Genomic DNA, 27,148 nt, shown 5'->3' on the forward strand with positions numbered 1-27,148 from the left:
AAGTACCACAATGTATAGGACGTTCGTAATTACAGTTGCTGCTTTAACGCGTAATGCTATCCGTAACTTCTCTAGTTTGCCGTAGAAAGCACCGTTTTCCTAACTTTCTAATATATTTGGTATACGCGTAAAATTTGAAATACCTAAATATTTTTGCGAACTTGTTACGATTAAACCGAATACGGGATTTCAATGTTATAATAATTTTACTTATTGTTTCATTATGCAGACACCGAGGTTGTGTGACAGAGATTTCATACATTTTAATAATTATAATAGTAACAATAATAATAACAACTACAATGATATTGATAAATAATAATGGAGTAATTAACGACAATGCCGACAGATAGGAGAGACGGAGTGAAATTATAACGAAGGTCGATGTATTCGAAAGGAAAGAAAAATAATTCGTAATATTTCGATTTCCGACCTATACGACGTTCTAAGCATAAAACTTAGAAATAAGAAGATCGTAGGTTAGACTACGATCTAGAGCTTGTAAGTAGAGTATGAAATTATAGCATGGATGGTCGATGGTTGGTTAGTCGCTCGGTTCTTTCGGCAACGGTACACGTTCGCTGTCCGCAAACGGTCGTTAGGGTGACTGAGGGTCGCTTCGATGGAAGAAAATAAGCGAGGGTGGACCGTGCGAGTTACACGTGTTTTTTTACAAATTGCTCTTCTACAACCTTCAATCTTCTTCTCTTACAACGTACGTACCTATGTACGTACCTACCTGTACGTTTAGAAGCTCGATTTACTAGAGGTATCGATTTTCGCGTCGACTTTGCCGATGGTTTCTTTTCTTCATCTTTCAGCCCGTGATAGTGTTCAAACATACTCTCCGAAGATTAATACAAAGTAGATTAATAAAAGCTCTACGTATTCTACACTTTTTCTCGTAAATATCCAGATACGATTTTTCAGTAATCATACATTTTATTTGTCAAGAAAAAAGTGCAAATATAATTAGATTTATCGAATTGCATTGAGCTTCTCTTCAATTTACTTATCTTCTAGAAAAGTAAATACAAGAGATATATTGAAAAGAGAATGTAATTTGTTGTATTACGAATAATATAATCAATGTAGATAGTTATTGGAAATATAAAGATATCGTCGACAATGTATTTTTGTATTCTTCAATATTTCGTGGAATTGTTTAAATTCGACTTTTTATGGTAGTAGTGACGATCGATCGTGACGACTGTTACGGTATCGTGGAAATTGTTGATGTAGAGGTACGTACGGACGTGCAAACGGGCTGTGTAGCATTGGGGTTGAACTCTGACTCATCCCTCAAGGTTCGTGGCCGTAGTCTGCAATCCTACCCCCTCTCGCCTGGCCCCTCGATGGCTTTGCTGCCCTGAAGCTACGCACGCAATTACCATCCCTGATTGGATTAGGCAGCGTCTTGATTTGAGCCCAGCGTCGACAATCTCACCCGACCGAGTGTACGCGCTCTGTCTCGGAAAGCTACCGGAATTTCCACGTAGGGAGAATAACGCTCCGAGTCCGTTGTCAATGGATACGCTTCCAGGAGAAATTAGAGAGACCTCGTGAAAATCGCCCCGATGGTTGTTTCGTTTTAACATTTTTATGGGATTTAACTCACGACATCAAACAAAAGATACGAGATATAAAAAGATTCGCAATAATTAATCCAGGCTATTCCAATAATCATCGACACATTTATAATCTCATAAAAGCTTTTTTCGTTTTTCGGTTTATTTCCAACCGTCTAATATCTTAATATAATAATATCACTTAATTGTAACGTTAATATTTTAAATGATATTGTTTCAAGTGGCACGTATTCGAAAAGGGAGTTTTAATCAACGTTTTCATAACCGGTAACTCAATCGTTTGTATGAAAACGAATTAGGACACGTCATTGTGGACTTTAGCCTGGTACACTTTAAATTGATCTTTCGACACCACCGCTTCTCTCATTCGTTTCTCCCCTTTCGACGACGTAATCAAAAATAAATTGTCTCTCCGTCTTCGTTGCCTTGAAATATCGCACAGGGTGCACGCCCTAAATTATTCAAAATAGCCGCTAGAGCGTTCGAGCGACGGTATCAGTTAAAATTAAAGGTTAAATGAAAGATAGCACTGGATTTGTTTCTAATCCACCTCGAAGTCTATGTACTCACGTAGTCTTACGTTTAATCGATTTTGGATCGACAAGTAGTATTTCTATTAAATAAAAAAGCAAAAAGGAGGAAGACAAAAATCATTGAACGTATATAATTTTCCTCGTTTACAAAAATGATTTTGATATTAAGATTCAACGGAAGAAATAGCATAAAATATTAGTCGTTACGATCTAGGAAGTCTCATTCTCGTTTCAGAATGACTTCCTCTTAACATAAAGTAAGAGGCAAAAATACTGAATCCAGGCGGCTACTCTTGCGATATCTGGAAACGAAAGTGTCCGCGATCATTGCTAGGAAAAGAGAAGAGGAGAAGAGAAAAGAAAGAGGGGAACGCTATTACCATAAAATAATAAAAGGGATCTGGGTGCATTACGGGTAGCAGGCGGTCCATTACATGGGGTGGGCTGCTTTCCGCTTAGGATCCAAGAGGTATGCATGCCTCGCTGGACAGATAGATAGGCTCGCAATGACGGAGCAAAAGCAAAAGGTTCGGTCCATTCGCGGAAGTGCGATACGCCTCTTTCATGAGAGTCTACACACACGAGTTCGATCGAGAACAAGGGCTCTCCGAGTCCCTTTTATCGGAAGAACCCAAGGATTCTGCTATGAAGTAGCCTGACACTGTCTGTTGCTATAATCCACCGAAACGACGGCGAGATCGATTCGATGGCTGCTTCGAGTTCAATCTAGCGAGATCGAATAGTCCAAATTGAGGTTTTATTTTAAAAGAAAGTAATTAAAGATCTAACAAGAGTAATTGGATAGTATTGGATCGGATGAAGTATCGAATTCTTTTTAAAGCATTTTTTTCAGCGAACTGTATAAATAACCGAAATCTCCTAGCTATCTTTATTTTTAAATTTTATTAATCGATCGATATTTACTTGTCTCGTTTTCTGTGCCCTCAAATTTAAAATTCAATGTGATATTTTCAAACGGATTATTTGGACGTTCGAAGTTTAAAATTCGTATTTTGGCGGTTCGAGAATATTATTATCGAATTATCTGTGAGTCTTAAATAAATTGAATCTGCTACAAATATAGAGTTATTACGATTCTATCGTGCCTTATTGAATATATATTGATTCAAATATTAATAATAAATTGATTGAACTTACGATTCACATCAGAAAATAATTGGTGAGCTTCTCTTTTCCAATCTTTAACATTCGCATTACAATTTAAAACACAGTTTTGTAAGTTTTATATATTTGCAGAGTCCAAGTGTTTAACATTTAGCACGAATTGATATATCATTGTTCATTGATTTATTTCGTTTTTCCTTTTTTTTTCTTTTTTTAATTAGAAATCTAGACAATTACCTGTTGATAAAAAAAAAAAGTATATAAACGAGTTTCTGAATCATCGTCCATTGTTTCGTAAATTTTATTTAACTCGAACGTTTTTCCCTCGTATGAAATGAATATAACGAAATCACAAACAATTTCGTTCGAATTAATCGAGTTCCCTTCGAAGAAGATCCAGTAACGCGATTCGATGCATCCGGGTAACAGCAAAACTCGATGACCGTCTAAAATCTCCTGTGCCGTGATCGATTTGTTCGGTTCTTAACTTCGTATGCGCGACGCACGGATGGAGACGTTTCTACGTAAACTCCTTAAGTCGTACGAGAAGAGAGGGGTAGATAGAGAGAGAGAGAGAGAGAGAGAGAGAGAGAGAAAGGGAGAGACAGTCGAACGGATGGTCCGCATGTCCGCTTTCGGAGCGATTCAGAAATCAAATTCCACTCGACGACTGGAATGAGAGAACTCGGTACGAGTAACCGAGGGAGAAAGAGAGAAAGAGACAGAGAGAGAGAGAGAAGGAAGAGGTCCGGCCGTGGAAGCGTAATCTCCGGTTTCGTGGAAAATGAAGCACAGGCGAGGGGTACGAGCGAATTCCACGCCGGTAAATCGGCGCCGGCAGATAATGAGCCGAGGCGAATAATTCTCTACTGCAAAAGTCAGGAATCGCGAAAGCGTGCGAGAGAAGGATGAAAAGAGAAAGAGAGAAAGAGAGAAAGTGGCCGCGTTCGCGTCGATGATTTCACGTGGTAATTGTATCATAACAAAGGCCAGTGGTCGAATATCGATTGAAACAGGAGAGGTGAGAGAGAGAGGGAGAGAGCATTTCTACGAAACAAAGCAAATTCGTTAACCGAGGCTTTGGATTAAGCTGTGCGATCCGACAAGCTCGAGTCCGTTCTAGATTTCCGTATTGGCGTGTTTATCTTCCTTGACGTGATCGATGATGGATAGAATAGTTTGAATTCAAAGTATCGACGATAGTTTCGATTGTGTCATAGAATTGAATTTGATCTTTGTTTAATTGATTATTAAGCGAACGGCACGAATTTCTTATTGAATTTTACGTAATTGTTTGAGATAACATATAATGGATATTTTTGTTTCTTTTTCCATCTGACGTTAACCATCCATATTACATTTCGTAATATTGTATTGCTTTTTCGACAGTTGTAACGCAAAATTTATATGTACTGATTTTATACTGCTTCAGAGAACGTGTACTGTTTTGTACTGCTTTTTGCTATTTAGGAAGAATGATTATTGAATTGTAGACATATGTCGATACATCATTCGCATAATATATTTCAATCGATTTTTTAACGTTCAATTGGAATGTAATCAATATTTATTTATTTTAATATCAGTTTAAAATTGCTCTGGAGCGAAGAAAAATGTATGATGAAGGAAATTAAAAATAATTCAACACTTTGAAAGTTAATAAGTCCCTTAAAAAATATAAAAATAATTATCGAATTTTTTATCAGTCTTTTTTGAAACAACCGCAGACGTTAAAAGTGTTTTTTGTTGACTAATTGGTCTTCTCAAAAGATCAAATCATAACAGCTGATAATAAACACATTGTCCGCTATTATGAAAGTAAAAATTAACATGCGATGTAACTATAAAGAGTGTTTAAATATCTTAAAGAGAAATAGTGAAATTCTAACAAAGATTCATTCAAAGAAAAAGAAATATTCGAAACCAAAATAAACATTTTAATTTAGAATAAGGAGTGATTAAATTAAATTAAATCTATATACGGCTAGATATTCTTTTTAAACCGTTTAAGTTCAAGTTTAGTGACCTGTACTGCATTCAGATGGAAAAAATCTGATCACCTCACTGATAGAATAATCGAACCGTACATCTTCTTTTAGGAAACAGCGAGTCTCGATTTAGGCCGATCATAAAATACGATTTATTTATTAGAGATCACATCGATCGAAAGTAGAACGTCCGCCCTCGCATTTTTGTACCAGTTTCAGTCGCGTTGTTGAAGCAGAATATCGAGAGGATGTGCCTCTTTCTTTTCCCTTTTTTTTTTACGCTGTATGAATTTCGAGGGGACGCTCCTTCGTTCACCCACGTCTCTTGAAATGGGTTTCGCGGGTTCGTCGAAAGAGAAATGATAAAAAGAAAGAAATCGGAGGAGAGAAAAGCAAAAGAAGAAAAAAGAAATGGAAGAAAAAGAAAAGGCGTGATCTTCGACGGCAGGAGATACGAAGAGAAATAATATTATTCACGATCCGTCGAAGTTAGCAGAATGGTGTGCCAAAGTTCCCCCATTTTGTGATACATCAAGGACGTTTATATCCCTCAGAGCAGCTTCTTATCCTCTCCGCTCTCAAAGACGCGATTTTACTTCACGAAAGCGGCTTCTCGTGTGCTACTCGAAGACGGCATTCTCGAGACAAGCGGAAATACGTTGGATTCGCTTGGATATCGTTGGAAAAATCATCTGCTTTGTAGAACGCTCGTAGATCGTCGAGAAAGTGAGCAGTGTGTGTCTTTCCTCGGGGTAAAAGGGAAGCTTATCCGTTACTGCGCGCATGCTTTCTCCCTCTCTCTCCTTTTTCCGAACGAAATTTACCATGTGCACTTTATTGTCTCTTAGCTGGAATAACACGCGTTATTTGGCCCGAGACAAATGCTCAAATCGAAGGAAAACGAAACGCGAGGGTTCCACCACGAGACTCGTATATCTCCTTTGTCGCCTTGGATCGTGGCTTCTTCTTATTTTTCTCTTATTCTAGCTTTTATTCAGACAAATGTCCTTGATTCGAATTATCGTAAATTATTTTGCTACGAGAAGGGTTGATAGTCTAAGACAACGAGCCACGAAAATTTTCATCCGAATTAAGACAATCGTATCGAACAATAATCGATCGTTAGAAAATAATCAGGCACTCTGCGATTAACTCTAACACTTTTTAATTTAACTTTATAATCGTAATAACAGTTGTTTCTTTCTTTTTTCGCTTCTTTCCTTATCTCCTTCTATTTCTATTTAAGTATTAACCTACGTGATTCCATTACACCGTATCACGTTTTTTAAGATGGCTTACGAGATGTCATTACGATAAGTTCCCGTTGTTTAGAAGGAATCTCATGGATATGCAGACGTCGGACGATCGTAAAAATAATAACGAAGTCTAGATGACGTTACGGCGCAGCGTTTGGGATAATTGAAAAGCCGGAACGAAAAACACAAAAGATCGGCAGATAACCGACGTCGAAGATAACTCTGGCCGGTGGTTTATCGCGTCGAACACCCTTCTTTCGTCGGTCGATCGTGAACGTTTCAGTGACACGTGACACGCTAAATCCCCGAGGATATATTCTCGTCCTATTCCACGAGACCGCAGGGTCTTATCTTTAGAGGCGTTCGTAGCTTGGGGCGGGGGTGCCGAACGACATTTTCTCTCTTTCTCCCTGCCTCCCGATGGTTGCTCCTTTCCTTTTCGTCCTCATGGCTTCGCAATAAACGGCCCGATACGACGTGGGTGTGGCGTGTGTCGCGAACGCGTGTTGCCATTGCGAGTTCGCGTGTCGAGAGTGTCGTATGGTCACGCGAGCCAGCTTTCGCGAGGGTTACATTATTGAACATTACGTTTATAGATTTGTCGCGAAGACATGTCCCTCTCACCGACCGATTCCTTTACTTTTCTCGGACTTGATATTCTTTTTATATATTAAAAGTTTTACATGATTTTATAGAGGAACGAGCAATCGATTTGATTTATTTTTTTATTATTCGTAGCTTTCAACACGATTCCTTTCATTATTACTATCTCGGTATTACTATATAGATACTTTAGATATTCTATGAAATTCGTGAACAATGCGCCTCTCTCGACGATTGGGTCGTAAATTAATTACTTATTTAATTGCACTTAAAATCTAATTATCGTTTCGATCCAGCGTTAATCCGGCGCAATGCGCCGAATGAATTTAAGGACATGTTTATTTCGACGGATTACAAAGGCTTAAACGATCCACCGCGGTATTTCACCGTTTGTAATTTAAAGAGTAATGAAACACGAAACTAATTACGTCCACTGCGTCCAGTCGATACAGCGTCAATGTCGAACACACCACTATGATTCGTAATATAATACCGTTGTGATCTATTTTAAGGTCGTAATTGCTTCTCTCTTCGACGAGTTGTCGAAATAAGTGTCAATGATCGATAATACCTACAGAGATATTATCGAATGAACCAAGCTGATAATTAACCCTTTGCGGTGCTACGTCGAGTCTGACTCAATATTTTGTTACAACTGCGTTATAATGAGCTCTTTTATGTCTTTCTATTGAACAAAATTATAAACAAAATATCGAACGAATAAATTAGTCACTTATGATTTCAATTTTAACTTATGATTTTCAAAGTGGACAATTATAAATTGGAGAACATTTTATCTTATCAATTTATTTCTTTACGATTATTATTCTCTTCGTTATATCCGTGATGAAATGTTATTAAGATATTAATGTAGATTTCCTAGGAATCAAACGATGAAAATCATGGAAGAAGTCGTAATCGTGGAGAATTGTTGAAAGGGCACGTATAGTTGATGCTCAAACCAAGAGAGTAAATATTTCTCAATCGTTTCTAGAGCGAATCCAATAAGCGTAAAAGCGTCCAACCGACGAAACGGCCACGCTAGCCTAGCTATCGATTAATTTCTGTGCATCTTGGGTGGCGTAAAATCAAACACGTGGCTCGATTAAAGTGCACGAAAGTGTCTCGAAAAGGGTTGAGTGAGGTAGACGAATGGCGAGAGTGAGACCTACCTCGAACGAGTTTCTCTCATCACCGAGGATTAAACTGTTATTGCAAACACTCTCACGACGACGAGGACGAGGATGAGAACGATGATGACGACGACGACGACGACGACGACGACGACGACGACGATTACGACGACGACGACAGAAACGAGAAGGAAAACGAGGACGAAAACCAACGTCGGCGTTGGAGTCCGAGGCTGCAACGCGACGATAGCGGCGAACATATTGAGCGTTGCGAAATTAAAATACAGGACGAAAGTTTGCACATTGGATAACGCGCGGCCGCGTGACTGTCCGCAACCGTCAATATTGAAATCCGGAAATTGTGAGTGCCGTCCGGCGACGTCACCCTCCACGCCATTTTCATCTTCCCTTCCAACTTTCTCGACTGGGCCCTTTCTCTCTCTTTTTCACTCTCTCTCTTTCTCTCTGTCTCTGTCTTCCTCCCTCGAAAACCCTCTCTTTCGGCTTCGAAACGAATTTTGAATTTCACCGGTCGCTTCTCTATTTCGCTTTCGAGATTCTACCTTTTGTACTAGCTGCGTTATTGCCTATCGATTCGTTCGAAAGGGTGTTCGATAGGTATAAAACTCTTTACGATACTTCTAAAACATTGTCAAGGAATAGAGATAGATGTAAGACATGAAATCAAAAAGTTATTTTTCGTTTCTATAGTTAAGCAATCTTAACTGCTATCAAGAAAAAAAATCGATAGTACAACGGGAAAAGAATTATTTTTATTAACGGGCGATTGACGAAAAAGCTTTAATGCATATTTATATATACCTACTTTATGCCTAAATAAAACGAATCTAAAATATTTGCTGAAACGGATAAGTGTATATATATATATACACTTAATTATAGATAATAGTCAATTTGTGAAGAATGTTTATTAGTTAGAAAATTACACCGTTGAAGCGTGCAATAGGCATGGTAACATCGAAATCTACTCGCACAATTAGTCTTTCCCGAGAATAATGTTCCCTTCAACGGTCAATTACGAATCATCTTTTCTTCCGCGTAAGGTAAAATAAACGCACGAAGTTGCTCGCCACGGAACTCAAAATCTTCCTCCGATTTTCCATGCTCGTACTCTCTTAAAGATTTCTTCTCGTCTCCTTCATCTTGGAAGGTTCCGCTTCGTTTGCACGAGTGGAAAAACGCGGTCGATCGTCCATGGACGGAACGCCAGCTGAAGGAAACGGAATCTCTTTCGTGGAAAAGCGGTAATGGCCGGGTAAGAAGAAGAAGAAGAAGAAGAAGAAGAAGAAGAAGAAGAAGAAGAAGAAGAAGGAGAAGGAGAAGAAGGATGAGGAGGAGGAGGAGGAGATGGAGATGGAGAAGAAGAAGAAGTAGAAGAAGTAAAAGAAAAGGGGTGAAAGTACGATAGCTCGTAACCGAGCTCCTTGGTTTCTACCTCTTCGCTCTTGAAAGAAGCAGAGCGAAGACAGTTCTCGTAGAACGATAAAACCTGCCGCTACTCTCAAATCCATCCAGCCAGCCAGCCAGCCAGCCAGCCAGCCAGCCAGCCAGCCAGCCAGCCAGCCAGCCAGCCAGTCAGCCAGGCAGCCAGCCAGCCAACCATCTATCCATCCATCTACCCATCCATCCAGCCGGCTAACCCATCGACTAATGGAAGGTGTCGAAAGGGCAGGCGGGGATGAAAGTTTACACAGCAAGCTAGCTAGCTAGCTGGAGAAGAGGAGAGCAAGGCCAATCTCGATGACTCCTTCCACTTTCTACTAGCATCTACCGTTCGTATTCCTAGAGCCATGTTGAATTTCGTTTCGTCTTTCACACACTCTTTCTCTTTTTCTTCCTCTTTCTTTACATTGGAAGGTTATTCAGTTTTCTAGCGTTGAAAGAGCACGATCATGTAACAACTTGACAAGTAGTTCGTCGCTTTTCGTACGATCGAGTGAAAGTTTCGCGAATAGGATCTCCGCGCATATTTTATTTCGTAAAAACATAAACATAATAATTCGCATCGATAGACGATAGATATAAATTTGCTTTCGGCGGGGAAGTAACGACTCATTGTTTAAGTGTGCGAACACAGGGAGGATGAATCTCCCTTTGCGAAATCACTCTCGGATTTAGCAAGAATTTGAACGCGCCTAACCGATCCCTCTCTGTGTTTACGTATGCAAACGAGTCTGGGCCAATGCCGTTAATTAGGATTCTCCCTGTTCTGTCTATCTTTCATTCCCTCCATTCTTCTCTCTCTCTCTCTCTCTCTCCTCTTTCTCACATGTTCCTCATCAATCCCGCAAATTCTGTTAGCAATACGTTCGTTGTCTTTCCTTCGTCCAGCTTCCCGATTGAAACCAGTACCAGTATCGCTCTCTACGCACGCTTCTATCTCAATTTAACGTGCACGCTGGTGCCTATCATGAGCCGTACGCCTACGATAAGCTCATAATGCGCTGTGCGAGCCGGTCTCGCACGAGCGAGCGACCGTAATCGTACGCGATAGCGTATAATCATACGTGCCGAGCCTAAACCTTCATCTCTTCCTCCTTTCCTCCCGCCCCTCTTCAGATTCTCTCTTCCTCTCTCTCTCTCTCTCTCTCTCTCTCTCTCTCTCTCTCTCTCTCTCTCTCTCTCTTTCACTTACATAGTCTCTTTCTCCCTTTCACGCACGACCAGCTTTTCTGCGTTACTGCGAATACCCTCTGGCTTCGCTTCGTGGTATTTCTTTGGCCGTTCTTTCACCCTACGCTTACCTACGCTTCGCGATTTCTCTCTTCCTCTTTCTTTCTCTCTCTTTCGTTCTCCTCACCTCCATCTTTTTTCTCCTCTCTCTCTCAGCACGATCTCGCCTTCTGCGAGTTGCTACAAAACAAAGACATTATACCCAAGCTCGTGATTACCATCATTAGGCGGTGGACATCCTGTCGTTTCCCTTTCTTCGCCGCCATTTCTTTTTGTTACATTTCTGGTGAACTTTATTGCCTTTAGAAATCGATTTCTCTGGAATAGTTTTATTGGGAAATATAATTTATTATATGTCTTTACAATCAAATAATAACTCCTTCATAATATTCGTATAATCGATCAATAATAATAGCATTGATGAAATTCAATAAAACTGATTGTTATAAATGATTAGTTAAATAACATATTCGAGATCATAGGAAAGCTTTCAGGGTTGTTCGTACTCTCGTATACGTAATGCACAATGAGGTTATTTACCTCTCTCTCTCTTTCTCTCTCTCTCTCTCTCTCTCTCTCTCTTTCTCTCTTGATGTCACTCGCTCGTGCGCACGGCCGTACTCGGAGAGAATTATCGTTTTGTTGCCCCGTGGAGTTAGCAACGAAATTAATGGGCGTGTTACGTTGCCGAGGAAAAGTCCCCTCCATTGTGTGAAAGCCGCGATGGTAGATGAGTTTCAGTGGCACTGAAAATCATCGCGGCAGCCGTGGCCGGTAATTAAAAGGTAATGAGCTCACGGTTATGCAGATCGCGGCGAAGTTGACGGGGCTCTACGCGCTTCGTTCTGAGCCGGCAGCGATATCGCTACGTAATTTACCACGCTACCGTTCACAGTTGATCATCCTCGATCTAGGAATATTAATTTCGATTCTGCGCGTCCATCCGCGTCGATGTTTCTTTCCGCGCCGTTTACCCTTCCCTTTTCTACTGTGCATGAATAATCGAACCGGACGCGTTACCCACGTGACTACTTTTTATTCCGTTCTCTCGCTCTCTCTCTCTCTCTCTTTTCTTTTTAATTACTTACTATCGAAAAATTTTATTCATTCATTTTCTATCCCTTCATCCGCAGCTTTCATCGATATTCTTACTAAAAGTACTTAAATTTGATTCTTTCATTGTTGGTTTTTCCTTTATTAAAGAAGTTTGCGTACGTCGAGAAATTGTTGGTTTTATTTCTCGTGGTATACGTCGATGTTTCGTAAAATAAACGAATATTTTAATAGAACGCTGGGGAAAGCCATCAGACCTTCTCGTATATTTATAGATCTTCGCGAATACTTTCGTTGAAACGTATGCGTACCATAGAACATAGAGAGTTGTCGGAGAGAGGAAAACGATGCGCTGTAAAAATCTAATGCATTATAAGAGACAGAGGTATATAGATAGATATGTATATCGAACATGTATCTATAACAGGCTCAAATCCGAAGGACAGCGTGCGTGCACGCTGAGGAAACACGAAGCTATAATGTATGTGTGTACTTGCATATTTACGCTTCTATAGTGCATATTTACGTTTCCTGGCTTACTAGGCAAGGCCAATGATCTCGCTTCATGTCGGTTCACGTGTTCCTGCGCGAATATATTTTCTGAATTTCACATTTCACGGAATACATCTTCGAGGGTATATCGAGGTTTCTTTGGACGAAGGGTACGAATGAGAAGGGTCCACTGCGAAGTTGGAGTAGCTCGATCAACCGTCGGCCCAGACGATGGTCAGCTTTGATATGCTAAATCCGAGTGATTTGACCGTAGATGTGCGAAATGGGCACGCGTAGTCACAATTGTAATTCGAAAATCTTGCAATACACATCTCGATCTTGGAATATCATCTTGGAAAATCTCAAGAGACTTACGACGATTGCAAAATGTAATATTCTACTGACTTTCTAATTAACTTTTGCATACTTTGTGAAACATTCATACCCGACGTTTTTTCATTTCATCTTCACTTTATTACAAATAATATGTGTATCTATATACATTCCTTTTGTTAATATCTATATAAAAATGAAAACAAAAAATACGAATAGGTATTATATCTTATATGGATATGTTAATTTTCGATTCATAAAAACGTTGTAGATAACGTTTCAGATTTGTTAACGATCTAGGTAGTGGATGTTTCCGTAAAGTTTATACTTCGGTGATCATGTCAGGAGCTTGACCGATCGGCTTCTGCACCTGCACGATATATCGCGTTCGTTTGATGCCGAGAAGGACTCGGATGAACGACAACACAATTAACGGGCGAGAAATGCGTCTTGGCCGATCCAGTTTGGCTGTATATAAATAAGCATAAGTATACGTATACATACGCACGAACCAGTAGCAAACTTCAGTCTCGAGATTCGCGTTAAGAGCAGGTCTTCGATCGTTCGAGCATGAAGAATTCACTGGACCATAGTCAGCGCTATCGTGTTGTATTAACTTCCATTGAAACTCGGCGCCGGATAAGAGTCGACGTGTGAAAAGTTTCAAGCGATACGTTTACACGTAGCCAACATACAAGGGCACTCATAGAGGCGTAAAAACTGTGCCCAGCTTCCCGAAACTGGACTACTCGTACCTCGCAACACGTCAGATCGTGAGATGGGATAAACTCGAAAATGATCTTTTTGCTTTTCATGGAATTCCGAGGGGTGTCCGAGCGGCTTCTTAGAAAAGAAGATCGTTTCTTTCGGTACGTTTCATTCTTTTCGATAACATCAAACGAAAGGAAGATTCGAACTGACAATCGGATAATTATTTAATTTAGCTATTTTTATGATTGTACAATATGATCTTTTGCAAAACGAAGTATATAACATCTTTGAAAATTAATTTTAAAACATCAGACTTCGTGATATAAAGCGAAGGCTATTTGTAAACTCAATCGTGTGAGTGTTACTTATATAATATTTAACTTAGTAGGGTCTGATAAGAATAAAAGGCTCATGTTAAAATTTCTTTTTAAAAATCGATTTTGAAGGAGTACGATCTTATTCAAAGATTTACAATTGAGACTGATTCTATATAGTGAATAAGTTAGACAAACGAAGGGTAAAAATGGAACGTCGACGCGTTAATATCGACTTGGTACTTTTTGAACGGATTCTTTTCTTCGTAAGAAGACGACCTTGCACGCGACGAAGAACAAAATGACTAACGGCCGTCTATATATTATACTGGTAAAAGAGAAAGAGAGTATCATTCGAAGGAAAGTAATAAATCGTACGGCTCGCTGTAAGATAAGATCTTTTTGATATTCACGGTTTTACGCTTTGGGGAAATACACCAAGTCTTCCGGAATATTATTTATAGTAAAGTAATATGAAAGAGACTCGATAAGAGAAAGAAGAACAAAGAATGAAGCAATGAAGATGGAATGAGGAGGAAGAAAAAGTAAGAAAAGAGAGAAAAAGGGAAATACCGTTTCGGTACAATTTCTTAATAAAGAAAGATCCGGCCAACTTGGATTGCAAACATAAACCGGGTAAATATTTTTGAAAATAGATCAAGAAAGAAGACGAAAGTACCGTAATTTGGGCCAATACGTTTTGCTTGTACTTTCAAGGAAGGGAATCATTATTTCGAAGGTAAGGTAAGGTAAAAAGGAAGAGAGAAGTACCAAAGAAAAAGAGAAAAAGAGAGAGAGAGAGAGAGAGAGAGAGAGAGAGAGAGAGAGAGAAAGAAAGCAAGCATCGACGAAGAAACACGATACGACATATTCATCATAAACCATAACGCAGAACACCTCGAGCATTCACGACACGTCAAAAAGCTTCAAAGGAAACGCCATAAGAGCTGCGGAAGCCCTTTTAAGGGCTATTATTATAATCGTTTGTACTCGCATGGCCCATTGCACATTACCGCTCCTCTTATCCTCTTCTTCTCTTTCTATTATATTTCGAAAGAACTTTGAGAAAGATGAGGGCTAGGAATAATTATTACGTCCTGAATTCTGCGTTCTCTGTTAGGATAGACTTTGTATACAACTAAGCCTCGAAACGAGATATGGGGTCAGTGTCCATTGGGAGGAAAGAAATCGGAGATCTTCGGCAAGGAAATATGCTATCCTGGAGTCTATCAAAACTCTCGACAGGACGAGCAATTTTAATGGAGGAAATTACACTTCCCGTCGTCGAAAGAAGTATCAAAGGAAAGGATATATATATAATATTAATAGAGATCGATTTCCTGGATAAGTTTTCTCAGTTTGTAAAACTAGAATCTATAATTTACCAAGACTTCATATATACCAGACATAGGTACCAGAGAGATGGTTAGGACAAACGATAATCCTGTTCAAGACGCTTGGTACGTACACGTTGTTGCCCCTTTGCATGCGATCCTTTAAATGGGACGATGTTTGCACTTGCACGATACGCGCCGGATCGTACAGAGGTTTCGAACTAATCACATAAGGTTCTTATTGCCAAGTTCGGCTGCCGTATGCCGACAGCGTAGACGGTTGGGCGATGAGGGAATAGTAATTTCCCAGATTTAATTAACCAATTTGTGCACGTCTTCTGCGCAACGTCGCACTAACCAAGCTGTCTGAACGAGCGAAACCATAGCCTAGATTTTCTAATTACTTCGACCGTCATGGAGGAAACATGGGAATTAGAGACGATCGGAAGATACGCGTAAAACGAATAGCTACCTATTTTATAAATTTTTAAAGACATCTTGTATCATTTTCGATGATGATCCATTGATCATCAATATGCACTCGTCGATGTAACCAAATTTTTTTAATGCTTTGCCGTCTGTGAGATAAATCATCACGCGTAAGAGTTATAGTGCCAATCGAAACGAGTTTTGGAACGGTTGTGACCAGCCGTCAAGAAATCGTGATCATTCTTCGTTGTCTAAATAATATCTAATTTTTTTGTAATTACAACATTCGAATTAAGCGAGAATAGATCACAGGATCTCATTAAATAGTCGTCTTCTTGCTCGTTCATCGTTCCCATAGAGCTGACCAGAAGAGTCGCTGGAATCTCGTCCCTCTTCGGACTTTCCCCTTCGCCATGGGAGTTTTAATCCGAAAGATTCCGTCGGCGTATTTTACGGTATATATCCCTTGTATATCACGTACGACGACACATAGGTAAAGAGAGGGAGATACACGGAGAGAGAAGCAAAGGGAGGAGAGTGATAGTGAGAGAGAAAAAGATAGATGAAACGAAGAGAAGAGAGATATTCCAATAGCAAAGAGAGACGAAAAAGAGAGTGAATGAGTGAGAGAGATAGAGATACGCCTATCGAATTCCTATTATTAAGGTTTCCATCGAAACGCCACCATCCTTCGCTTGTTTGCTGCTTTTCGAGGTACCCTTCGCACACAGTTCTCGAAGCTTTGAGCTTTACTCTCCGGCTTATGAAGTTCCACCCATTGAAACGTCGTCGCATACCGAACGAATTGTCGCGCATGCGATTTATTAAAGCGGAACTCTACCACTATATTAGTTCAAAAAGAGAGAGAGAGAGAGAGAGAGAGAGTGAAAGAGAGAGGTAGCGAGAACCGACAGACTGAAAATGAACGAGTACGCGCAAATCATAGTTTCAGGAAATTCTAAATGTATCCCATTACGAATCTCTTCGCAAGTTGAACCGCTTCTCTAATTTGTAAGAGAAACGTAAAATTACGCTTGTTGTAACAGTTGAGAACGCCGTGCGTATCGGATCCAAAAGAATTCTAGCTACGGTAGAGGCGAGAAAGTCGTTTGCTAGCGTTTAACAATTTCCCCTTCCGGCATTTGGGTTGCGAAGCTTAGTTTGGGACATCAAATGGAAACGTCGCTTTAGAGACTTTCCCTTCTGCATTCTGTAGCAGACAGGAAAGAAGAGACGAAGAAGTAAAAAGAGTATTTGAACTAGTGTATTTGCGTACTTTGATTCAGTTTACGTCGATTACAAGAGAGTATATAATCTTGACAGTAATATTGAAATTCCACTAACCCATCTATAATTGCATTTATACATTTTGTCAGAATTTAGTAGATAAATGTACTAGACCATCGATACATACGATACTCGATATTGTGAATACACTGTCTAAATCACGTTGTATACGAAACGAATCATAATTTAGTAAACATTCCTTTCTACGGTATGTACTTATGTACGATATCTACTTATAGCAGAGAGGAAATTTCAGTTTAAAAATTCGTCTTGTTAACGCGCATATAATTTACTTTCTCGAAAGTAAGATTACTTTCTTGAAATACAAAGTTATAGAAGTATTCAATGAGATAGACACGTGTTTTATAAATAACACCAACGTCGACGTATTTGTTATTTTATTGATATTCATAAATATAAATATCATTAAAAATATTTTTTAACAATAATTTAACAAATATGAAGCGGTCGATTATGCTAAGAGTTAAATCAAAGAGTTGAAAAAGTGTTATTAAAGAGGAAAAATTTCTTTCTCACTTTCAAGATACATTACCGACAAATTATCGATTCGCTTTCAACGAAAGAGATAGCTCAGGCGAATTCTCGTAACATCTAATTATTTCTCATCGTTACAGCGAGGGGAAGGAAAGTTGACTCGTACGAATTACTCGACAAGCACGGAAGGCGATAATTTCGAGGGGCGAAACTCCTTTTATGGTGCATCACCGAGGTCTCCATTTGCGTCTACCTCTTCGAAAGATCTCGACGATAATACACGGATCTCCGACTTCCATTATGGCGGATAGAAGAACGGAAACGGCGGGATAACGACCGCGACGGTGATACGCGACGGAGGTAGTACGCGTCTGGGAGCAAGCAGAGGGCCGGAGGGCTGATAGGGGCAGCTCGAGAGACAGCTGACAAGGTACGATAAATCAACGCTTTCTCTTTTCTAGCTACGACGCGAGTCTCGTCGTACGATACCGTCGATGTACCTACGCGTCTTCGAAAGAAAAATAAAAGAAAGAACATGCAGGTCACTCAGCGTGAAATCTATCACTTTTTCTTTTCTTTTTTTTTTCTTTTTAAATAACATCTTCGATTTTATTCGAAATAAAGTTACATCTTTCTCATATAAATAATCTTTTAAATGACATGATCGGTGAGAATAATTTGCATATTGTTATTAGTTTCAGTGTTGTTAGTAATTCATAATTAATTTTGCATGATCAACCGGGAACATCTAAGCAATAATATTATAGCACATAATTATATATAAAACGTGAACATCTGCTTGCGTAAGAGATCGAACGCATTTCGGATTTTTAATCCTTTGATCTGCAGCGATGGCCGAGGTAACATTATTGTTCTCGCGGTATCTTAACGCAAGAGGAAGTCTATAGAAGTAGTAAAGCACGCGTAAGATCGGTCTGCATGCCTTCGGGCTACGACCGATTTCGTGCTACGTTGTATCACGCTGGGATCACCTTCTAAATACGGCGTAGATCCGACATCGATAAGGGAACGCTGTACGCCGTGTAACCCGCCACCTTCTCTTTCCCTCTCTTTTCTTCTCTCTCTTTTTCTCTGTAAGGACATGGGAAGGTGTTTCCTGTAGCGAAGGGTTCGATGCCCGTCTATCATTTATACCGCTGTCGTATCGCAAGAGAAACAGAGATAGAGACTCAAATTATGCCGGATATCGCGTTTTAATTACCGATTACGTCTATTGATTTTTTACTTTCGAACTAATTGCCTTGCTTTGAACGAGGATGGTATCTTGTACATCGTAGATTGTGCCTTGATAAAAAGTTTCATGTATACGTTCGAGGGACCTTGGCTCTGTTAATTCCATGGTGAAACGAAATTCTTAAACGACATATATATGTTTCAAACTGTTTGATACTTATTCTTTCTTATTTTAATCTTACAGAATTTTCATATGTCAGGATATATACATATAATAAGTCTTTATTATTCGAGTGATATTTGGTAATTCTAATTTATATATGTATAGAGTAAAAGTTCAAATTCGAGTTACACACGACTAAAATGAAAATGGAAACGATTGAAGTGATATTTCAATTAGCGTATTCTATTTGGAGAAATTTGATCTAACCGAACGTGACAGTACGTTTAAAAAAAAACTTCTTTTTGTAATAATATGGAGGATACAATTGATATAGGTACAGATATCCCAATGTGTATTGTAAAGCAGCCGATATAACGATGTAATTTAAGCGCGTTCGGCTGTGTTGCGATTGAGTCGAACGCTTGACATGGCATGCCAGCGATTATTAAACGCGGTGGTCGGCTCCGAATATAATTTGATTTATATGTAATTACCGGCGCGTCCATTATTTCCACCTGACGCGGATCAAATTCGTATTAGCTTAATCATAATCGAATGGCTGTCGCAATCGAGGAAAGCATGGGTTACCGTTTGAAGATTCTTTCTTCATACAGATCTCTATCTACTATATCTAAATCAAAAAGATCGCTATTTGGATTAAAATGATCTTTTACGTATAGATTTTGTGACAATTCTTTTAAAAATATCCGTCTCGCAAATATCTTCTCGAAGATTTAAGTCTTATTCTAGAAAGAAAACATATTTCACGGCTTAATGAGTATTTTCGATTAGCGATGTAAAATATCTACGTATATGGTATTATGTAGATAAAATTTTAAGTAAAATGTCGATGGTAGGAAGATGTTCGAGCAAGATGTGATATTTATGTAGTGAATTTATGGAGCATATAAAATATTCTTTGAACAAGACATATTATGTCAGATCTATTCTTCCATGAAATTTTTACATAGTATTATGATGATGCAATCTCGTATTTTTTACCTATAAAACTCACAGATTATTAATAACACGTTCTTATAAATTTGTAAACTTCGATGGATAACTGGCCGGTTAAATAATATCCGTTCGATAAAAATATATTTTTCCTTCTTTATCACGGATCGATGTAACGTGATAAATTTGTTTAAGTGAACATAGAATACGTGATAAATTTCTTTCGTACAATGAATTCAATAAATCTGTGAATCAGAGAGAGAAAAATAATCGACTTTCTAGCGATGTCTCCTCCCGTGCAATCGGTAGTCGCTCGTTGGAATTTCACTCAAGAAAGTCATAAGTAGAAACTGGAATTGGAACGATTCTAGTAAACGGTTATGGTTGGCATTGAAATACCGTTACAAACGACAGTGGGCGGTTCGGTTTCTTCGCACAAGACGTTACTATCTCACCTTTCTCGTGACGGTAATCACCGATTTCGCATATGTGTGCGAGTAGTACCATACTACAATAAAGATTTTGCTTTCGCTCTCGTATACATACCACGAGCACGAGCTTTCGAAAGTTCTTGGACTATAAGAGGAATATAAATTTCCCAGCATTTCTTTCGCGATTCGTATCTCCCTCGTGACCTTTTTCTACATGCGATTCTTGGTATCGATCGTATCGTATTTTCTAAATTTACTCGAAATACCGAATTTCGCTCGAGATTGCCTCGTGAAGTGGTAAAAAAATAATGAATTCGTGACGATTACGAAAGCGAGGATAAACTGGAAGTTGGATTTTATGAAACGTCGGTTTTACTTTGAACAGCGATGTAAAATTTTCCCCAAAAATTCTATTTACTTTTCAAACAATTGTTGGGCTCGGTTCGAACGAAAATCTCGCTATTTTTTGACTGAAACTTTTCGGCACTCCTACACGTATATGTAGGTATACCTACATAGAAGCTATATACATATATGATGGACGATTCCCATTTTGCGCGATTAATTCGTTTAGTCGCGAAGCGGCGCAATGAGCGTGAATTGAGTTAATATCGAGTGTATCGACGGGTATAGAGGATGGGCAGTTATTACTCTTTCTCTTGGCGTTCGCTCATCACCCTCACTCTTTCTATATATATATATATATCTCTCTCTTTCTCTCTTTTTCTCTTTCGCTTTTCCACTCTAACTGCCTTTTTCGCTTTTTTCTCCTTTTTTATCTCTTTCTATCTCTCTCTCACTCGCTAGTTATTCGTTATCGAAGGTAAAAAAGTACCTCTGTTACCATGGTAGTCAAATCGATTACCGATTGGTAGGTAATGTGCGTGTAATGCATCGACGTCTCGTACACGTTTGCTCGATCATTTTGCAACGCAGATGCACTTGTTGAGTAGGAGGGTCGATCGGAAAGTAAGTGAAAATGCGTGATCGATACGACGTTAGAGAAAGTTTTCTCGAATATATTGGGTAGTTCGAAAAGTTTCTATCAGATTTTAACGAAACTTATTTAACAATTTTTGTACGTATGTAATTTTATTTGATAATAGCAAGACTAATGTTTTCTTTTTAATTGATAAATAACAGATGGATATATTCATAAATAATATAATGTTGCATATTTATATATAAAATATTAAGATAAATATTTCTATTTATGTTGCTTCGTAATTCATGTTGATTTTGGCCATTTTGAAAATTAAAATTTTACGCTGCTTACGAATCATCGAAGTGTGATCGCGTAGGAGACTCGGCTTTCGATAACGAGAACGAGTTAACGAGTCCTGGAAACACCATTATTATTATCTCTTCCGTCTCGACTGTCGAATCGACTCTACCCTTTCTCCGCTTGTACGACGATGGAAGTTTATCTCGTTTTATCCGTTTACAAAGGCTGTTCAATACCAGACGCGATACGAAAGCCCTTTTAATTGTTATTTAATTTGAAATGTTTTCAAATTTAAATTATGGAAAATCAATCCAACGAGAATAGTTTATCATTGTAATTGATATTTGTGCCGGTGGTCTAACAACAAGTGAAAAATAAAGTAACATCAAGTCGATCATTTATTTTATTCTGCTTCGTTTTAATTAATGAAGCAATTTAATTTTCTGACAAACAAATCATATATATCATTTAAGCCACTATCACTAGTACATATAATCACTAATACATTTAATGGTGAGCACAGTGCTCAATGAACAAGTAATTGGAATGATGGAAACTAAAGGATGGAGAATCTATTTCGTGATATTGGAACGACGTTAAATTAATTGTTATTTCCTTTATTCTATAGAAAGTTTGAATAACGCAAAACACTAACTACAAGAATTATACTGAACGTGTTTGTCGAAGAGATAGACAACTTTGAGCGAGTCCGAACGAGAGAAGCCTATAGGAAATCCATGGTGAAGTAATCGTTTTAAAGACGTCTCTTCTAGAAGATATGTTCTCGAGGATTCCGTTTGTACGATACTCGTCGACATTTTTCTGATCGTTCTTAACTCGAAAGAGATGGCAGGCGATATCTATCTGCGGAACACGAGCATACCGGTTGTTTGCTATATCCCGATGCGAAAATCGACGACTTTCTCTCGGTCGAGCAGCACGAACATTCGCTCGATGCTGGTGGTGTGCATACGAGCGGCCTAACCCGAGGTGTGAGATTTGCATCGGTGATTACGGATGATCGGTCTCTTCCGGGAAAAGCACACCGCGCGACTTGTGTGTTCCCGAACGCAATCGCACGACAAAGCAGAAGACCAACATCGATGCGAGATCGCTAATCCATAAGTTTTTGAAATCTTTGGATCAAACTATTGTTACTACTACATTCTTTTTCTTATCCAAAATGATTCCATCCGTTCTGTCGATCTTTAAAAATCTGTCAAAATCTCGACCGCGATGGGTTAATATATTAAATGCTGAAACAGTCGATTTATTCGTCTAATATTTTTCATAACCTTTTGGAAATAAAAATATACAGGAAAATGCATTGTCATAATTTCATTGGACTTTATTTTTATTATTATCTTCCAAATGTCACAAAAAGATCTTAAGGACTCTTGAAATAAATTTAGAAAGAATTGTCGAGTGCCGGTCATTGTTTACTCCTACGTTATTCAACGTGTTAACTTTTGGTAACGATTTTCTCTTGTCTCTTTCTGTCATCGTTTCTACTCGAAAAAAGTAACATTACTACCACAACCACTAACAGCTATACCAAGCACAGCAGCGGCGATTTCGAATCGTAGGAAGAAAAAAGTTGCCGACTTCGTGCCGAGTGCCGAGCCGCATGGATGCGAGTTCGTTCGTTTGTTCGGTGAAAGCTTTTTCCACGAAGCTATTTCGTGATTCATCCAGTTTAATGATTTTCCGTGGCCGAATGAAATTCCAACGCGCTGTGGCCGCGAACGAATGCGTCGTAAATTAACAGTATCGCGCTTGGGAGAAGTTACAGAACTGGCAGACCGTCGGAACGGTCGTGTGTCGAAGTTTATTCCGTTACGTGGCTGACGCACTCTTTCGCAAACGCGTTTTCAAACCCGCTGCAAATAATCTCGACGACGACCACGATTGTTCTCTCGCACGAAGATTAATATGGTTGATACTGCGTGGGAAGAGGAAGTAAGACTGACGCGTCAAGGACTATGTTTGCTATTATCAAACACGTGCGAAGGAGATATATGATAGGAGGGTTGCTTCGATAAGTTTAAAGAATTTTATCGTAAGATCTTTCTTCGTAGTGATTATATATATATATATATATATATATATATATATATATGTATGTTTGTATGTATGTATATACGTAGGATTTGATTTTAATATTTATTGCATGAAGATCTTTATGGATAATGAAACATTTATAAATTATCCATGTCGGTAATAAAAAATAGATGAATAAATATATCGATTAAATAGCTCATACGTTTAAATCATTATAATCGATAACTTCAACTACCTTTGTGTTTGCTGAATAATCCTTAAATCTGATAAGTAGAATCGTTCAAGTCTTGGTTACTTCTATTCGCGTATTTGATAACATAATTCTTGATTGTCTCTTAAAACGTTGAGATTAAAATAATAGCGGGATAATCTAAATTCATATTTTCATTAGTTCGTATCTGTTTCTAATCAATCCTGAAGAACGTTTTAGTTCCTCATAAAAGTCAAACGCGCGTGACGTTAAAAGTGGCCGATACGTTAAATGCATAACGAGCTAGTCGGTTAGTACGAGGACGTAACTAGAGAGCCGCCGATAGGACAGAGAGGGTCACAGAATGTTTCTTTCGCATTATTTATAACCTTCCTCGACCTCGAAAATACAGCTCGGACGGTGGCTCGCGGTTAAAGGCCATAAACATTCAGCGTCCGCAATTTTTAACACGCTATTCCGGACGGTATATACTTCGTTACGTTGAAGGCACCTTCAATAGTAGTGCTTTGTTCAATATGGTTAAAACGTCTACGCCATTTGGCAACGAAGTGAAAGAGGTTGTACAACGAAGTGGAGACACTTAAAACGCACGATCCGATCAAGCCAGATCTTACCAATTTTTTTAAGAATTCATTTTTACGATCAAAATACAGTAAACTTTCTTTCTTCGTTCCTTTTCTTTTTACTTCACAATTACTTGAGACATGAAATTTTTCTTGTCTCTATTTTGAGAAACACTAAGTTTTTATGTTTCTAGACCGTCACGAGCTCTCCTCTATTTTTCCAATCTTTTCTAATACGTTATTTCTAGTAAGGCTCGATTTTACAATCGAGAGAAAGCTCGATCATCTTGAATTGGAAAGGAAAGTTTCTACCTTCGTGATTTTCCAGAAAGAAATAATTTTGATTTTATGCTCGCACACTTTGCCATAACGATAACATTCAATAAGACACTTTGCACTCACTCTTTCGTTCGATAGAAAGTTATGTGATAGCTACTCGAGTTTGGGTAACATCGAAAGGAGAATGCATGCATCTCTCTTTCTCTCTTTTTCTCTTTTTTCTACTCCATATTAATTTTTATATTTATTTCTTTTTTATACTATACCGTATCTTTATATACTATATCGTATATATATATATATATATATATATATATATATATATATACTGCACGTCAATCTTTATTAATTTACTTACTTGATATGCTATGAATATTTATTTTTTTCTTGTATTTTCGCTCGTCTCACTTTGAAATTTCTTGACATCTTGTAGCAATAGTCAAGATTAGATAAACGATCTATAAATCTATTTATCTTTCTTTCTTGATTGTACGATTTCCACTTTTTGCTCGGTAAATCGCAGGCTTGTCGTCGTGACACGATGCGACGCATCGCGATTAATAAATGCTAATTACCGTGAAGCTGATGCCAACATCAAGCGACGCATCGTCGCGTTTAATCTCCCTTGCGTTCGCGTAATTAAACGCAACCTTTTCTCTCTCTCTCTCTCTCCCCTCTCTCTCTCTGTCTCTCCCCCTTTCTCTCTCTCTCTCTCTCTCTTTTTCCCTTCACTATTCTACCTACTCACATCGTGACACCGTTGCGAGTCTGCACGCACTGTATCGTTAGGCTTTTAACGAAAAAGTCAAGAATACCGTTTTATTATAATCGTAATGGCAGTCTTTACACACAGCTAAGCGAATTACGCTTTATTCTCGTTAAACTTTCGCACTTTTTCGTAATATATCGAAGCAGTAAAGAATGCAATTTCATTCGCGTTTAGAAACATTAATTATCGTAACAAGAATTTTTTCCGAGCTCTCATTAACATTTTCAAATTTTAACATATTACAACGTTTAAATTTGTAATAAGTTTGCGGAAAATAGACTGTATGATAATTTTAAAATTCGGTCAAAGTAGAATCGTTAAAAAGAAAGAGAAAGGCAGAGAGAAAATATCGAAAAATTTTCGGAATTCAGCACGGTGGTTGTGGAGATTGGTTCGACGAAAATAAATGATATAGAGGGTATGTTCTAATGAGCGAGGGCGTACGACGAACGAATCAAAACGGAATGGACATTGAATGAGTGGATTTTCGTTTGTCCACGAGAATGTCGACGACTCGCTTGCGTTCTCGCATCGACCCTGTCACGCGTTTATTTCGAAAACGTTGAACGGTATTGCCGTTTCTAAATGGTGCTATCCTCGTTCGATGTTTATCGATTCGATGGTCGTTCCGGTTTCGACGAACGCCAAAGAATTAACGGCTCTGCCACGTTCACCGCGATATTAATATACGTGCGAGCGTAGTCGAACGAGCCAGTCTACGAGAGCAATTAGTACGAGTATTCGACCAATCGTCAACGCTTCGTTTCCTAGTTTTCATAGTTTTCTCAAAGGGAAAAAATCGTCCTATACCTCCAATAAAATGTCCAATTTAAAAATATTATTTATCATCAAGATTGAAAAAATATTGGTACGGTTATTTTAATGAAGAATATTTTTCTTTTAATATACAATTATTAAATAAAGTAGTACACTCTGTTTTCATTTACAATCCAGCATTTCATTACATTCTATTACTAGTAGAAACTATACAATTAACGCATGAATACGTGAATATTACATGATACACGCTCCAATGACAATCAATAATAGTCGATACAGACGGTATATAATGGGTTTACATTAACGAATTATTAATTCGTTACTGAACGATTACTCTTTAAAGGAGAGGCCAAAATGAAAGATTCGATGTGCAAAAGGGATTCGATTAACCACGAGCGTACTCCAAAAGCGATAGCCAAGAATCGGTAAACAGTTCGTGTATACGATCGCCGGTTTCCAGCGAGCAATTAAATCGGGGGATCTATGAATTTCGTGCGTTCGCGCTTTCGTTCGAGTTCGGCTATTAGTCCGACACGATCGGAGTTGTTATTCGATCGAATGTTCTATTCCGTTGAACTCTCTTTTGCTTTCTCTCTTTCTCTATTACAAATACATACGAAAACGATCGAACGAGCAATTTAACGAGCTCGCGAGTTTTGGCATAACAACGTGCGTGCCACGAGTCTCGTTAATGCGCGATTAAAGGTAGCCGCACGTTCGGATCTGCTCGCGGCTCTACGTGCGGCAAGCCTCTCCACAGCATCGGATTTTCTAGCTCTCATGATATATGTATTATAGAAACAAAATGTTGAAATTTTGTACGCATCGAATATAATGATACTTTCGAAGGAGATAACGCATCACTACGTCGTTTTATCCCTTTAAAAATTACCAATTATTTACGTAGTATTATATAAATTTTAATTATAGTTAAATTTACCTTTTAAAACTCTTAACAAGCTACTATTTAAGATGATCCGTCTCAATTTGCTTATAAAGAAATGTTGGATTCTCCTGAAATATCCAGTTCGTGGAAACTTCTTTAAGACTTACCAATTACTACTTATGTTTGGTTACTTTAAAGTCTTGTCTTTTCATGGTTCCCATCGACTTAGTGCCAGTCACGCAGCCAGTCTCGTCTCGACGTTC

General features: G+C 38.6%; 1 long non-coding RNA gene across 10 annotated transcripts in view; it reads left to right on the plus strand.

The window, feature by feature from the left end:
• Positions 1 to 27,148, plus strand: part of LOC127064733 (uncharacterized) — a 220,390-nt gene that overhangs the window by 122,702 nt on the left and 70,540 nt on the right. For all 10 annotated transcript variants that reach the window (XR_007781812.1, XR_007781811.1, XR_007781808.1 and 7 more), the window contains one exon: positions 17,510 to 17,799. This is a non-coding gene — a long non-coding RNA (uncharacterized LOC127064733). The remainder of the gene's footprint in view (positions 1 to 17,509; positions 17,800 to 27,148) is intronic.

This window comes from Vespula vulgaris, chromosome 6 (assembly GCF_905475345.1).
Source record: "Vespula vulgaris chromosome 6, iyVesVulg1.1, whole genome shotgun sequence".
NCBI classification, from domain to species: Eukaryota; Metazoa; Arthropoda; class Insecta; order Hymenoptera; family Vespidae; genus Vespula; species Vespula vulgaris.